General features: G+C 48.6%; 1 protein-coding gene across 1 annotated transcript in view; it reads left to right on the forward strand.

Moving 5' to 3' along the window:
• Positions 1-1,183: 1,183 nt before the first annotated feature.
• The window catches only part of TFRC (transferrin receptor), a 120,006-nt gene continuing 105,284 nt past the window's right edge, over positions 1,184-15,905 (forward strand). Inside the window, exon 1 of the mRNA XM_078668125.1 lies at positions 1,184-1,302. The gene's annotated coding sequence lies outside the window, so the exon portion shown is untranslated. The remainder of the gene's footprint in view (positions 1,303-15,905) is intronic.

A 15,905-nucleotide genomic window follows, 5' to 3' on the forward strand; every position in this document is an offset into this window, starting at 1 on the left:
CTTTCTTTTTCAGACAAAATAAATGACCACCAATGATGACAAAAGTGGGCACGACTGGTGAGTACCAGCCAGTCGTCCCGAAAAAAGGGCTCCTCCACACTTCCAAAAATAAGCGCATTTTTATAGAGTTCTGGACAAAGGATTTCATACAGTTGCAGACGGTTCCCACAAAATAAACTAATCAGAACCAAACAGACTGAAACAGTTGCAAGAAAAATACATTTTGAAAGTCATTCATTCTACCACATGGAGTTTCTCACGGCCACCACCTAAACTGGAACTAATATTGCTGCATTTAATGTGATTCTGCTAAAACAGCTAGGCAAAACCTTGAACATGTTCAGTTCTGTTGAAAATACAATTTAACATTCTTTGGAAGGTCAGAGCCTTGCCTCTGAAAATACATAGAAAGATTATTTTACCGAGACATGACAATTCTTGTTTGTACAAAATGAGGTAAAGGGGACTGGGACTGCTTGGTTAGCTAGAGTTTGAATTGTTATTACTGCAAAATATTTAATTAAAATAAAAAATAAAGGTCAGCCTAGTGCTGACTCTATTGATGGGGCTCTGCTCTGTGCACGAGGAGCATGCTGGTGCTCATTTTAATGTATAGCCAGCAGCATGCTGACTGACCCTGAGGTGAGGATACATTTGCCATCCCATCTGAGGGTCAGACTGGCTCCTCTTCTGCTGGTCTCAGGACCATGGGCCCTTCCCTTCCAGGGGTGCTGTTTTCAGCCTCTGATGCTTTGCTGTCTGACTCTGGCCCCTGCACCCCCGGATTTTAGGATTAAGTTGGTTTTACCCAATGAGAGCAGGCGGTGACAACTGACAGTCTCGCGCGGCTCACGAGGACACTGGAGGCAGTGACAGTTGGAGCCCAGCCTTCCAACGTCACGAACAGGCAACCTCCTCTCTGGTGGGCGGGGCTTGTAGTGACAGTTGGCAGCACCACCTACTTTACGTCACGCTCTCGCCCCATTCCGCGTAAGCCTCTCCCTGAGTAGGCCGTCCAAGCCCTAAGCCCAGCCCCCACGGCCGGTTGCGCACACGCTAAGCCCCGCCCCCGGGCCGGATGTCTCGCGCTAAGCCCCGCCCCCGTGGCAGACGTCTTCGTTCTAAGCGCAGCTGCAGACGCCAATCCACGGTAAGCCTCGCCTCGGGTTGGGTTCCACCCTCTAAGCCCCGCCCCCGGGGCGGACGTCCCGCGCTCGGCCCCGCCCCCCGTGGTACGTGCCTCTTGAAGCGTGCGCGGAGGCTCGGCTGCGGTGTCGGGCGCTGAGGGACCGGAGGGCGCAGGTGAGTGCGGGCTCCGTCCGTGACCCGGGGGCGGTGGAGGGCCCGGACCCCGACAGACGGGCGCCCCGTGGGGGGTGACCCGGAGCCGCACGAGGGGAGCCCGCACGTGGCCTCTGAGAGCCGGCATGTGCGCCCCCCCCCCCCCCTGGGGGCCTCTCTCCCCTCAGGCCCACCGAGGGGCCCTGGGGCTGAACGCGCCAGCCCGTCGGGGGCCCTCGGTCCCGCGCGCTGTCCCCACAGGCCCCCGCGCGCTCACCCGGAGCTCCACGTGCGCTGCACCCGGAAGCACACCCGGGCCCAGGTCACCTTCAGCACCGAGGGTGGGAGGGAGGGGCAGGCGGGGGCGCTGTGCCTGGCCTGGAGGCACGTGGGGTGACAGCGGGTACACTGGAGGGGCCCACCCCTTACCTGGGGTGAGTGAACTTGGAGGGCACCTGGAGGTGTCGGTGGTGAGGGCACCTTGAGGGCCGCGTGGCGGCCTGGCTCACGGAGGGTGGCGGCAGGGGGTGCCCTAGGAGGGCCCTTTGAGGGCACCTAAGGGCGTGATTCATGGGGAGGGCACAAGGAGGGCATCTCGGGCCTTCATTGTTCACTGGGTGCACCAGGCGAGGGCCATCTACTGGCATGGCGCACGGAGGGTGGCAGCAGATGGTGGGGCTCCCGGAGGCTGGCACTGGTGGGTAGTGACACTGGCAGAGGGTGGGTGGCAGCTCTGGTGGAGCTCGGGGCGGCTGGCACTGGTGGGTAGTGACACTGGCAGAGGGTGGGTGGCAGCTCTGGGGGAGCACGGGGGTGGCTGGCACTGGTGGGTAGTGACACTGGCAGAGGATGGGTGGCAGCTCTGGTGGAGCTCGGGGCGGCTGGCACTGGTGGGTAGTGACACTGGCAGAGGGTGGGTGGCAGCTCTGGTGGAGCTCGGGGCGGCTGGCTCTGGTGGGTACTGACACTGGCAGAGGGTGGGTGGCAGCTCTGGGGGAGCACGGGGGCGGCTGGCTCTGGTGGGTAGTGACACTGGCAGAGGGTGGGTGGCAGCTCTGGTGGAGCTCGGGGCGGCTGGCTCTGGTGGGTACTGACACTGGCAGAGGGTGGGTGGCAGCTCTGGGGGAGCACGGGGGCGGCTGGCTCTGGTGGGTGCTGACACTGGCAGAGGGTGGGTGGCAGCTCTGGGGGAGCACGGGGGCGGCTGGCACTGGTGGGTACTGACACTGGCAGAGGGTGGGTGGCAGCTCTGGTGGAGCTCGGGGCGGCTGGCTCTGGTGGGTACTGACACTGGCAGAGGGTGGGTGGCAGCTCTGGTGGAGCTCGGGGCGGCTGGCTCTGGTGGGTACTGACACTGGCAGAGGGTGGGTGGCAGCAGATGGTGGGGCTCCCGGAGGCTGGCACTGGTGGGTAGTGACACTGGCAGAGGATGGGTGGCAGCTCTGGTGGAGCTCGGGGCGGCTGGCTCTGGTGGGTACTGACACTGGCAGAGGGTGGGTGGCAGCTCTGGGGGAGCACGGGGGCGGCTGGCACTGGTGGGTAGTGACACTGGCAGAGGATGGGTGGCAGCTCTGGAGGTTGGCATCCTGCTCGGGCATGCTTCACTGAAATGTTGAATCACTGCATCTAGACCCCCGGGGCATGCAACGGGGAGCTGGCAAGGGAGGGAGCCGCAAGATGGCATTAAACGCTAAGAAATGAGTTCATCTTAGGTGGGGCTTGCAGGAGCTTTGTGCTGACTGTAGTCCGTAAAGTGCAGTTCATAAAATCGTTTTTTATTTTACCAAATTTTTGTTTGGCACTCGTGCAATCCTTTAAACACCACACAGCTATTAAGTATTCAGCAGAAGACCATTATTTGCCACAGTCGTAAAAATTATGCCCATGAAGTATCCAGAACCCTGCGTGAGCCCAAGTGTTGTTGTTTTTTTCCCTCTAACTATTTTTTTTAATAAGTCTGATGTAGGTCGCAATGATATTTTAGTTCCGCATGTTTACACAGATAGCATTACACCATGTAGGACGTGATTGTAAGGATCTTAATTCCATTAACTACCTTGGGAAGTTCACTCTGCTCTACCATTTTGGAGATGGACGGATGAAACTGCGGCAAAAAGAACCTTCCCATGGCCTTGGATTATTTATTAGTCTCCTTCCCTACCAGTGTGCAGGTCTGGACTGTATCTCTGCCCTCAGAAGAAAGCCCCCGTGTGCTCGCCATGCTGCTTCCTGCAGGGGAGCTGCCCCTGACCTTCATCCGCGTTGGCAGAGCGCCTGCAGTTAATGTTCGCACATGTGATGTGAAGCCTGGGGCATGCTTGCATGGCGCCCTTGACAGCCGAGGGCAGGACGGCGTGTCCTTTGTGTTCAGGATCCCGTGTACAGTCCGCCTCTAGCCTCGGGGTGGCACCAACACTGCACGATATTCTCACAGCACCACCCCCAAAGTCTGTGCAGTGATGTCGTGTGATGAAAAGTGCTCTGAACCCGAGGGAGGCTGAATTCGGCAGTAATTACACACCGGATAAAGAGCAGAATGGAAATCTTATCCGCTTCTTAGGACTTTGAATGGAAATCTAGAAGCGCAGTCCCAGAGGAGTGCCATTACTCCAATAAGAGGGTTGTACACCTCTGTTGTACACCTGCTGAGGACTGCTGCTAGAAGCGCAGTCCGAGGAGTGTCAGTATGAGGAGTATTGCACACCTGCTGAGGACTGCTGCTAAAATACAGTGCCAGTACTAGGAGTATGTGGTACAAAAGGGGGTGGTGATGGACGGAGCATCTGAACCAATCAAACACTCACACCCAGTCAAAAGATCAGCGTTTAATCCATCACCGTTCTTTAGCCCACTCTGCCACCCCAGTTCAGACATGGCCATATGCAAATCAGTCTGACCCTGTGCCTCACGGGAACAGTCCAGCCCGAACCGCCATGTCTTCCCTGGACCGGAAACAAGCTTCCTAGGACCGGTTTCTGGCATTCCAGCCAGGCTTGCTTGAATCCAGTGGCAACGTGATCAAGGGACTCACGTCTGAGCATACCCTGCCAAACTTATGGCGACCAAAGCGGTACCTCATTGGAACAGTCCAGCCCGAACCGCCAAGCCATGCCTTTCTTGGACCGGGCTGGACTGTTCCCATGAGGCACAGGGTCAGACTGATTTGCCACTGGATTCAAGCAAGCCGGGCTGAAGACGGCTGGAATGCCAGAAACCGGTCCTCGGAAGCTTGTTTCCGGTCCAGGGAAGGCATGGCTTGGCGGTTCGGGCTGGACTGTTCCCATGAGGCACAGGGTCAGACTGTACCAGGCCATGTCTAAACTGGGGTGGCAGAGTGGGCTAAAGAACGGTGATGGATTAAACCCTGATCTGTTGACTGGGTGTGAGTGTTTGATTGGTTCAGATGCTCCGTCCATCACCACCCCCTGTTGTACCAGTACTAGGAGTATTGCACACCTGAGGACTAGTGCTATACGCACAGTCCAGAGTGCCAGTACTAGGAGTATTGCACACCTGAGGTCTGCTGCTAGAAGCGCAGTCCCATAGGAGTGCCAGTATGAGGAGTGTCGTACACCTGCTGAGGAATGCTGGTAGAAGTGCAGACCAGAGTGCCAGTACTAGGAGTATTGCACACCTGCTGAGGACTGCTTCTAGAAGTGCAGTGCAAGTACTAGGAGTATTGCACACCTGAGAACTGCTGTTAGAGGCGCAGTCCGAGGAGTGTCAGTATTGGGAGTATTGCACACCTGCTGCTAGAAGTGCAGTGCCAGTACTAGGAGTATTGCACACCTGAGGACTGCTGCTATATGCGCAGTCCACAGTGCCAGTAGGAGGAGTATTGCACACCTGCAGAGGGCTGCTGCTAGAAGTGCAGTCCCAGAGGAGTGCCAGTAATAGGAGTATTGTACACCTGAGGACGGCTGCTAGAAGCCCAGTCCTGGAGGAGTGCCAGTATTAGGAGTATTGTACACCTGAGGACTGCTGCTAGAAGCCCAGTCCCGGAGGAGGGCTAGTATTAGAAGTATTGTACACCAGCGGAGGACTGCTGCTAGAAGCGCAGTCACAGAGGAGTGCCAGTGCATTCCCACCAACAGTATTGTTCACCTGCTGAGGGATTCTGCTAGAATCTTAGTGTCCGTATTAAGAGTATTGTACAGCTGCTGAGAAGGACTATCATTGCCCTTTAGTTAAGTAGTCTATACCTGCTGTTAAAGCACTGCATTTCTGTAGGCCTTGCTTAGCGTTCGAAATTGAGTATTTACTCTTGTGCGATTCGCACTGCATTAAGCAATTTAAAGATGGCTTGGATTGCTTGTTTCTGAGCTCATTTTGCACAAATACTCGCTTTGACCTACTTTCTCGATTCTTCAGACATTGTGGTTAACGGTTCTTCTCATTTTAGGCTTTTGTGCTTTCCTGTATTTTGAGTGACATGAGTTTCGTTGTCTGAGCTTGGCATGAAACTTGCCTTGACCCTGTCAAAGAGACAGTGCTAAATGAAAAATGCGAAATTCTCTTGGGAGGATCAGAAAATTCACAACTACCACTGGTAATCTCTAATATCTCTTACACAACACAATTCACCATGTATACACACTCAATCAAAAGACCTCGGACCCTATTGGCCAATTATAATACATGTAATGCGACAGGGAAATGCATTAAAGTTTTTATTAAAACATTTTTTACTTTTACTAAATTCTTAGTATTAGTGGAATAATACACTATTTCACAATAGATTAAAAACACAATGTTATATACCAATAATAATGAGAGACAAACAAATGAAAGTGCAAACTATTAATCACATCTGGTTTTGGTTGTTCATTATGGAATTCATTCTATTGTTTGTTAAAATGCCCATAGCCCTTATCCTCTATTAGACATAAACAAGTTCCTTGGAATCAACCATATGTAAAAACCCAAAGGCGTTGACGCGTTTCGGTTGTGTTTTTCTTGATGTAAACCACCTTCAAGACAAAGATTATGTAACGGTCTCCCTTGTATTAAAACACGGAAAAGTCCTCATCAATTCCAGGGGTGGATCAGAGACTTGTGTCCTTCAATCAATATAAGCGATGAGAATAAGGGACTACGATGTTGATAAGAATCCGTGAACTGGTTTGTTCAAATATATGGGATCCCCAACTTCTTCCACTTATGGTGGGACCTTGCTGTTTAACCACATCGATGCTATGCATTTTCCCCTCCTGTGCTGAGATTTACTTATTCCCATGTTTCATGACGAGCTGGGCTCGTCATGAGCGTGCGAGGAGGCTACCTCATGACGAGCCCAGCTCGTCATGAGCGTGGAAGGGGTTAAAATCGCATGTACGTTACCTCTGGTCGTCAATGGTAAAATGTATAAAAATAGTCCCTTATTCTTAAAAGGAACTTTGGATTCCTGAATAGGACTAAGGTTGAAGGGGGCATCTGATTGTACCTCCGTCTCTTAAACATTTGAGGAGGAGTATTCTGCCCATGAACTAGAGACCGTGTAGGTTGTGCGTTTGGAGCCCTAAGGAGCCCCGCTTATACTGATTGAAGGACACAAGTCTCTGATCCACCCCTGGTATTGATAAGGACTCTTCCGTGTTTTAATACAAGAGAGACCGTTACATAATATGTCTTGAAGAAGGTGGTTTACATCAAGAAACACCACCGAAACGCGTCAACGCCTTTGGGTTTTTACATATGGTTGCATCCAAGGAACTTTTTTATGTCCAATAGAGGATAAGGGCTATGGACATTTTTAACAAACAATAGAATGAATTCCATAAGGAACAAACCAAACCAGATGTGAGTAATAGTTTGCACTTTCATGTGTTTGTGTCTCTCATTATTATTTGTATATAACATTGTGATTTTAATGTATTGTGAAATAGTGTATTCCACTAATACTAAGAGAATTTAGTAAAATACATTTTTTTAAATAAACTTTTTTAATGCATTTCCCTGTCGCATTACATGTATTATAATTGGCCAATAGGGTCAGAGGTCTTTTGATTGAGTGTGTATAGATGGTGAATTGTGTTGTGTAAGAGTTATTGGAGTTGTGTAAGAGTTTTCATTTACCTGTGGTACCCCTTCTGTTGGCCAGTGGGGTCACTCCCTTTTCTTCAAGTAAAGACAGTGCTGACAATTTTCATGAGTCTTTATGCTTCCAAATCTTTTGTTTTGGATTTGTAACCAATGTCCTGATTTCTCTCCCCCCCCCCCCCCCCCCCCCCCAAGGAATTAAGGTGTGTTGGATCTACTTGAAGGCAGGTCCATCCTTCTGGTGCTCTTCAGTCCTGGGTCTTTTAGGGTGTGTTGGATCTTTTTAAAGGCTGTTCCATCCATCTGGTTCACTCCAGTCCTGGGTCTTTGCTCATGAGGTGTGTTGGATCTTCTGGAAGGTAGCGCCATCCCTCTGATGCATTCCCAGCCCTTGGTCTTTTAAGGTGCATTGAGTCCTCTTGAAGGCAGCCCCATCCTTCTGGCGTCCTCCCAGCCCCGGGTCTTATAAGGTGCGTTGGATCCTCTTGAAGGTAGCGCCATCCCTCTGATGCACTCCCAGCCCTTGGTCTTTTAAGTTGCATTGAGTCCTCTTGAAGGCAGCCCCATCCTTCTGGCGTCCTCCCAGCCCCGGGTCTTATAAGGTGCGTTGGATCCTCTTGAAGGTAGCGCCATCCCTCTGATGCACTCCCAGCCCTTGGTCTTTTAAGGTGCATTGAGTCCTCTTGAAGGCAGCCCCATCCTTCTGGCGTCCTCCCAGCCCCGGGTCTTATAAGGTGCGTTGGATCCTCTTGAAGGTAGCGCCATCCCTCTGATGCACTCCCAGCCCTTGGTCTTTTAAGGTGCATTGAGTCCTCTTGAAGGCAGCCCCATCCTTCTGGCGTCCTCCCAGCCCCGGGTCTTATAAGGTGCGTTGGCTCCTCTTGAAGGTAGCGCCATCCTTCTGGTTCACTCACAGCCCTTGGTCTTTTAAGGTGCATTGAATCCTCTTGAAGGCATCACCATCCTTCTGGTGTCCTGCCAGCCCCGGGTCTTTTAAGGTGCGTTGGCTCCTCTTGAAGGTAGCGCCATCCTTCTGGTTCACTCACAGCCCTTGGTCTTTTAAGGTGCATTGAATCCTCTTGAAGGCATCACCATCCTTCTGGTGTCCTCCCAGCCCCGGGTCTTTTAAGGTGCGTTGGCTCCTCTTGAAGGTAGCGCCATCCTATTGGTCCACTCCCAGCCCCAGGTCTCTGCTTTATGGGGTGTTGGATCTTCTTGAAGGCATCTCCATCCTTCTGGTGCACTCCCAGCCCTGGGTCTTTTAAGGTGCGTTGGCTCTTCTTGAAGGCCGCTCCATCCTTCTAGCGCACTCCCAGCCTTGGGTCTTTTAAGGCGCGTTGGATCTACTCTAGGGAAGCTCCATCCTTCTGGCGCACTCCCAGCCTGGGACTTTTAAGGTGCGTTGGATCTTCTTCACGGCAGCTCCATTCTTCTGGTGCACTCTCCACTCTGGGTCTTTTAAGGTGCGTTGGATCTACTCTAGGGAAGCTCCATCCTTCTTTCTCCAGTCCTGACCTTACTGGTGTGACCTGGGCACCCCAAACTGTTGAGAGGGGAACCACTGTCGGTAAAGTCGGGGATTTCACCCGGGCATGGCCAGATAACTGCACCCTTCTTGTGCCAGATACTACAGCATTATGGGCCACTGGCTAGCGCTGGCACCCAGAAGCAGCCAACTGACAAAGCATTTGAGGTCTGTGTGACAGGCTAGCAGCTGTTTGAAAGAAATTCTTTTAACACCTTCGCATACATACTCCATATATCAAAATAATATTTTATTTTGGGTCGTTTTTCATGACTTGCGTTTTTGACTGGTTGTGCAGTTTGATTTCTGCATATAACAGTACTTCTCTGTAACTTTCATGCGGGGTGGAACAGTGCTGCTGGGCTAAGTGGTGATCTTTTACTTGTCTTTGTAGTGCATTATCTTTGTGCTTAAGAAAGCTCCGTTCCTGAAATCCGACGCATGTAGATAGTGTCAAAAGCTCCCTAAATCGCTAAAATAAAATACAGATTGTGCAACTCCCGTTGAAATTGTGTCAAAAGCTCCCTAAATCGCTAAAATAAAATACAGATTGTGCAACTCTTGTTGAAATTGTATGTTGTCTATTTGTACTGCTCAAACGTATCAAAAAGGGTGCAGAACTTTGTACATGGTCAGAAGCAAAGAAGTCCCCACTTGATTCAAGGCATAACGCGGTCCCGTGAGTGGTTGTCTGTCTGTATGTGCCTCGTTTCAAAGGTTTGTCTTAAGTTGTTCCCTAAATTGATGCAGAGATCAGGCCTGGCCGTAGTTCGCAGAGTTTTGCTACGCGGAACTCTGCACATTTACAAAAAAACTCTACAAAGTTCAGCAAGTGGCGGAGTGCAGGGCGAACTGCAGTTTGTGCTTTTATTCCTGCTGCTCGGGTAGAAATTCTACCTGAGCGGCAACTCGCAAACTTACTGTTCTCGATCACGAATTTACCGTTCGCGATTTGCCCGCTGGGAAAAACTGTGCTGCACACCACGAAGCAGAGTTTTCTGCACTCCGCGAGCTCTGCAGAATGCCGAAAACTCTGCGAGCGAAGTTCACCGCCCAGGTCTAGCAGATATGCAGCTGTCCTAATGAATAACCATGGAAGAAATCGTTTATGTAGTAAGTGAACCTTAAATGAAATGCATAGTTTTCAGCCTATTTTAGTAAGCAATATTCATCAAGGAGCTCCTTTTACGTGGGTTTATTTGAAGAACTTTACAGTGATGCATGCATTTGATAAGAAATGGTTTCTTTTTGTTTACTTGTTTTAGCTACCCCCTTCACTCTCAAATAAATGGTACTGGTGAACTTTTTAGCTCTGCCAGGCCATATGTGAACAACAGATAAAGAGCTTTCAGAAGTACAACTTGCAACTGGCTCCTCGTTACCAGTGCTTGATCACTTGAAAATTTACTCAGCAACTTTCTGCAGCAGATTTTTATTTGCTCTTCACTGTCTGTTTGGTAAAATTGTTCACTCCTTAGATTAACACTTGAGTGGACATGCATGTTTGGCACACAAATGTTGACCCTTAAAGATGGACCGGAATTGCAGTGAAGGCATAACCGAGCAGAGAATCCTCAAGTGGTCGTTTCTAAAACTCTGCAGGCCAAGCTTTTAAAGTTCAGTCTAATAGTTGGATGCAAATGGAATAATTTCCACACAGAAGTGCTATTTTAGGTCTGCGTTTTGACAGCGCAATTGTCAAACCGAGTTATTGCTAACCATATCCCTACAGGGAGCCTGGATCGTGCCTTCTCAAGCAGGATCTTTTACCGTCCAGCCTCTTTAAGCCATTGGCTTGAGACATTGTCGTCACCTCTGAGTCCGACTTGTTTCAGTGGAGTATTCATCTTTAGTCTCGCCCAACTCTATTGGTTACCAGTGTATTTACTACCCGTGGGAAAGTAGTTTTATTCCTGTGCTAAGGGATGGTGGCCTTCCATTATGTTGGGTGAAATGTTTTCATTGTGTTAACTTGCCAATGGTACAAATGTGTATCTGGAAGATCTCTAATCGTGGCCAGTAGTCTTCATTGTGGCATGTTCGGTTACTCCTTTGTGCTTCTGTGCTCCTTTTGTTCGTGAAACTCATCTGCACAGTGGGTACTTGTGGAATCTAAATTCGTAGCGCTTTTAACAAGAGTTGTTTGCAGCAGGTAGAGTGTTTTAGGGCACACACGCCATACCTTCCTTTCCTGCTGCAGTCTCATACCGGTTACGTTTCAGGCTTCACTGAGGAGAGTGCTTGATACTCCTTGAATAACTCGTCTCAGGAGTGGTGTCTGGGACATTTGAAATGTTTAATCTTTGGTGAAAGACCCTACCTACTCCGAAGTAACAAAAGGTACCACATGATCAGCCCACCAGATATGTATGTGTAAAATAATGCGATAGGTTTATTGGTTGTGATGACGCTCCTTGTAAATGCTTGACTAGTCACCAGGGCTTAAGTTAAGATGCATATCTGCAGGTCTGTGCTCCTCACTTCCCAACCTCTTATCCACTGGTGGAGTTGGCATGTTAGGCTGCTGCAGCTAGCCCGGCTGGCTTCTCGAAACCTTTTATCTTTTCTCATTTCCCGGATACTGCTGTACTCCAATATTGATTTTCATCTTCGAGTCTAGAAACTGCTGGGCTATATGCTCTGTTTTGAACAAATTGCTGTCTGTGCGCCAAAGTAACAGCACACGCAAGATTCAAGCACAGTATGCAAATAGTAACACCTCGCTGGTGCCTTTCTGCGGAAGAGTAGACTTGGAGTACTGTTTGTGCTTGCTCCCTTAACTTGTATGTTATGGGGTTTTCTTGACCCTTACATGAGATCCTGCTTTGTCAAACTCTATCCTTTTCCCTCCCTGCCTACTGGTGGTGAAGGAAGACCGCCCCATTTATGGGCACAGACTCTCCTCTACTAAAGCATTGAGTAAATGGGTGTTGTGTATGCTGGCGGAGTTTTTGATTCCCTTACAGGCCTGCCTCGGTGGACTGCACTCTTTGCTCCACTAAATTGTGCTGCAACCACCTTGATCAGCGACCGAACCATTCCGTACTTTGTGCTTGCTTGGCTCCAGTGAACCTTCTAGAAAACAGGACTGGTTTCTTCTTTAAACTTCAATGCACACTTTGATGCTGAGGGATAATATTTTAAAAAGGGAGAAAACTGAAGGAGAAAAAGGGACGCCAAGTTGTAGGTCTCCGCATCCAAAGTGATCATTTTACAGAAGTGGAAAGAGGTTTATCCCGTCAGTCTGTGGGCTAGCACGGAGAGAGTATCTTCATTGTTACCCTGGAAGACACCCAGGAAAGAATATGATCTGCATTCATCCACTCCCCCACGTGGTAGAATTGTTCTCGTAAGTGTCTTGGATCAGGCGATCCATTATATTCTTGTGTGGACACTTGCCCCAAACATAATGGAGATCTAGTGCTGGAGAAGAAATGTCAATCTAGTAGGTCTTTTATGTAACGAAAACAAGCTAAAACAGAATTGGAAGCACTACACGATCTAGTTTACATATTTATGGGGTAATTTAACTGATGGAGACCACCGCTACTAGATTTCTAACTCTTATTATACTTTTGTAGATTGTCCAATTCCCTGGCTCACTGCCATGGCTGTCCGACACAGATGCTCTGCAGTTTAGAGCACTTGCACTGCCGCATCACATGGTGTCCTTGCTGGTGCAAACACTGCCCCCAATGTTATATCCCTGGTCACTGTCCCCACATCAATCTATGCACACTTGTGGTATACTGTCTGCACCTAACAAGGGGCCTGCCCTGAGTTGTTGGTCTTGTTCTGCACACTAGACCTGTTTTTTAAGATTCTGAGCGGCTGGATTTCACTTGTGCCAGGGGTCTGGACTAGGGGATCCATCTGAACTGTCTGTTGGAGTTGCTTATGCTCTTTCGGGGCCCTTGGATGGTATTTATACCGTTTGGAAGCGTAAAGATGAAGTCTTGATTTCACACACCACCACTCTGGGCACTCTTCTCCCCCCCCCCCCCCCCCCATGAAACTCTTTCACAAATAAGGAATATGTTGCAATGATAGCTCTGTTTCTTTCTGGTTGGGGTGAAATCTACCAGACTACACAGCGATCTGCTTGTTCAAGGATTTCCTGTGGGCATTCTGAAAGCTTCCCTAGGAATGCATTCCGGCGTTTGCTTACCATTGGCTTTGTGGTTGGCTACTCGGATTTTCTGGCTTTCTATTTGCTGGCTTTAGTTTGTTTTGGGCTGTCCAGCATGTCTTCGTCCTTCCTGTGAAGCAAAACTTGTTCTTCCACGACCACTCGCTTTCTGTGTGTAAACAGGCCTCTAAACTTCGTTTTAATCTTGTCACGTTTACTGTGCGTTCAAAGATGGGGTTCCCATTTCAGGCTGTTTTCTCCGGAAGCTTGTTTTCGTTCCTGTCTCTGAATTTACAATGGGAGTATATATGTAACAATTTTGCTGGTACTGGGAAAGGAAGGTCTTTTTTCCACCAGTACACAACAAAATGTTAATGTCTGTAAAACAGTGCAAATATTTCAGAAAATATCAGAATTAGGAAAGCACAAATGAAGCACATTTTAGTGTTTTTTCGTAATTTGGGACTGTGCTGGAGCAACTATTTTAACATCAACATAAATCGTGTATAGTTAAAACAGTAAAACTAAGTGCAAATGTAATCACTTCAATTGAAAATGTATAATCTTTAATGGGAGTATGCAAACGCCACACTACAACGCTCTGTGCCACTAACATTTAGGAAATCCGCCTTCATTCAGTGGAGTAAGTCATCCATCCATCCACTTCTGTCTGGACATCATGCCCCGTGTCCCAGGCATGCGTACATTTAAAACTGGATCGCCTCTGATCCTGGACACAAGCAGGCATTTGAAGGCAGAAGGAGTGAGACGGAGGCCGCTGAAACCTTATGATTGACTGAACTCTTTACAGACTGTGAAGCTGCAGTGTGGAGTGGAAACACTCGGATGCTGTACCTGAAACTCATCGTTTTCAGCTGGATTTTCATGATCTCCGAATGATTACATCATAAGATGCCAATAGGCCTAACGATTAGGGCTGCACTGTTGGCAGTGCCCCACAAGCTAGAAGTCTCATGTTTACCCTGCCCTGCAGCACTCTTATTCCATGTACCCCTTGTCCTGTCTCAACTGGTCAGGCACAGGCCAGATAAGATGTGCGTCTGGAAGCTAGGCAGCTGTCACTCTTTTCTGTAGTACAACGTGCCTAATCGCACCAACGTGTCTGTTGTGGCACAACTGGAGCCCCCTCGAACCCATGCAGGACACCCAACACTTCCTCAAAACTCACACCATAAACCCGCCTACTAATGGTGCAGCTGAGTAACTTCTTACCCTACTACCCAGAAGGCACTTCGTGTCCTCGATGGGAGTATGACCAGATAAAGTTCAGTTTCCGTCCCCTCTCCCTGGTGGCTGCGCTCATCCGTATTGTGAATAGTTGATGTGTGTGTGACTCCCAGAGGGGTTCTGCTGTATAATCGCAGTTTATGTAGTGGACGAGCTTCGAGAAACGCCCAATTCTTAACATTAAATGCTGCTGGGGCTAGTTTACTTCAGTTGAGGGAAATGGTAGTCAGTCGGGGTTCTGCCGGCACGTCGGGTCCTCTATTTATGTAGCAGTCACTAGTTTTGTCAGGATTTAAGAAATTGGTCCTTCTTCAGAAGATAATCTTGCAATTAAGTTGGCCCTAGCACCCCAAGGATCAGAGAAAGCCAACCGTGACTGCATTCTTATCAATGCTTATATCCACCCTAAAGGGGAAAAAAAAGCAGTAAAGGAATTGTACAACTTCTTGGAGGAATGCATTATGGGAAGATCAACAACCAATATTGTGCTTACAGGGGATTTCAACCTCCACCTCATGGGTACTCCACTTGAAGAGGCAATTTTTAGCTCAAAATACATCTTGGGACCTTCCACCGCAAGAGAAACTTCAAAGAATCAAACAAAAAAAATTGGGAGCACAGACACTCGAAGAACTGGAACATTTCAATATTAGAGCTCTAAATGGTAGATTTGTGGGACATAGTCCGCCTGCCCCAACTTATCATTCTACAAGGACAAACAGTATATTAGATTATACCTTTATTTCATTACCTCTTTTTCACTATACAACCTCGTTCCGGATAGGGGGGAAAAAACTGACAGTGACCATTGCCCTCAGGAAATTGCCCTGGATATTGCGAGACCTACACTCGAGCGATCAAATGCCCCAAAAGAGACTATCCATACTGTTAATTTAAAAAAAATTAAGTACTCGGTAGCGATGGGTGAAATTTTAATAGGAAGGGCACAACAACACTTTATGGAGCGCACTGGACCAAATGAAGTCACAAAATGGGAACAATTCACAACCACCATGTCGAACTATGCAACACAGCCCAAAGCATCTGCAAAGATCAGCAAAATTGACAATCTATCCCGAGAGCACAGAGAAAAAATTAAGGAAGCAAAAAAACATGATTTACTGTTTAATGAGGGAAATACAGTTGGACCCCAATGAAAAAGCAAAACCATCTTCGGACACTGAAATCCAAACTAAAAAAGCTGAAATGGGAGGCAACCAAAACCACGGAGGACAACTTGTGGGCAAAACTTCACTCGGACATTAAACAGAACGATGGGGCAAGGTTTTGGAAAACCATTAATTCACTAACATGTCCGGCAAACCTGGGGGTCTCATCTAACATTACAGAGGAAATATGGGCATTCTATCTTGGCAAGCACTTTAATCAAGACTCATTCAAAAACCAGGACTTATCTATATCAGATATCAGAATAGCCCACAATGTTGATAATGCACAACAAACACAATTGTGCACAAACACTAAAGACAAATATGAATTAATCCCTCAAAGCTACAACACAACATCAAATGCCAAATCAAAAAAGGCAGAAGGGAAGGGGCTCCGGGACCTAATGGGATCCCGCCAATCCTCTTCAAGCAAGATGCGGGTTACTGGGCAGCAGCTCTTGAACCCCTTTTTTTGGAAATCAGGTGCTCTAACATCGTGCCAGACTCCTGGAAG

Source organism: Lissotriton helveticus, chromosome 11 (genome assembly GCF_964261635.1).
Source record: "Lissotriton helveticus chromosome 11, aLisHel1.1, whole genome shotgun sequence".
Taxonomy (NCBI): domain Eukaryota; kingdom Metazoa; phylum Chordata; class Amphibia; order Caudata; family Salamandridae; genus Lissotriton; species Lissotriton helveticus.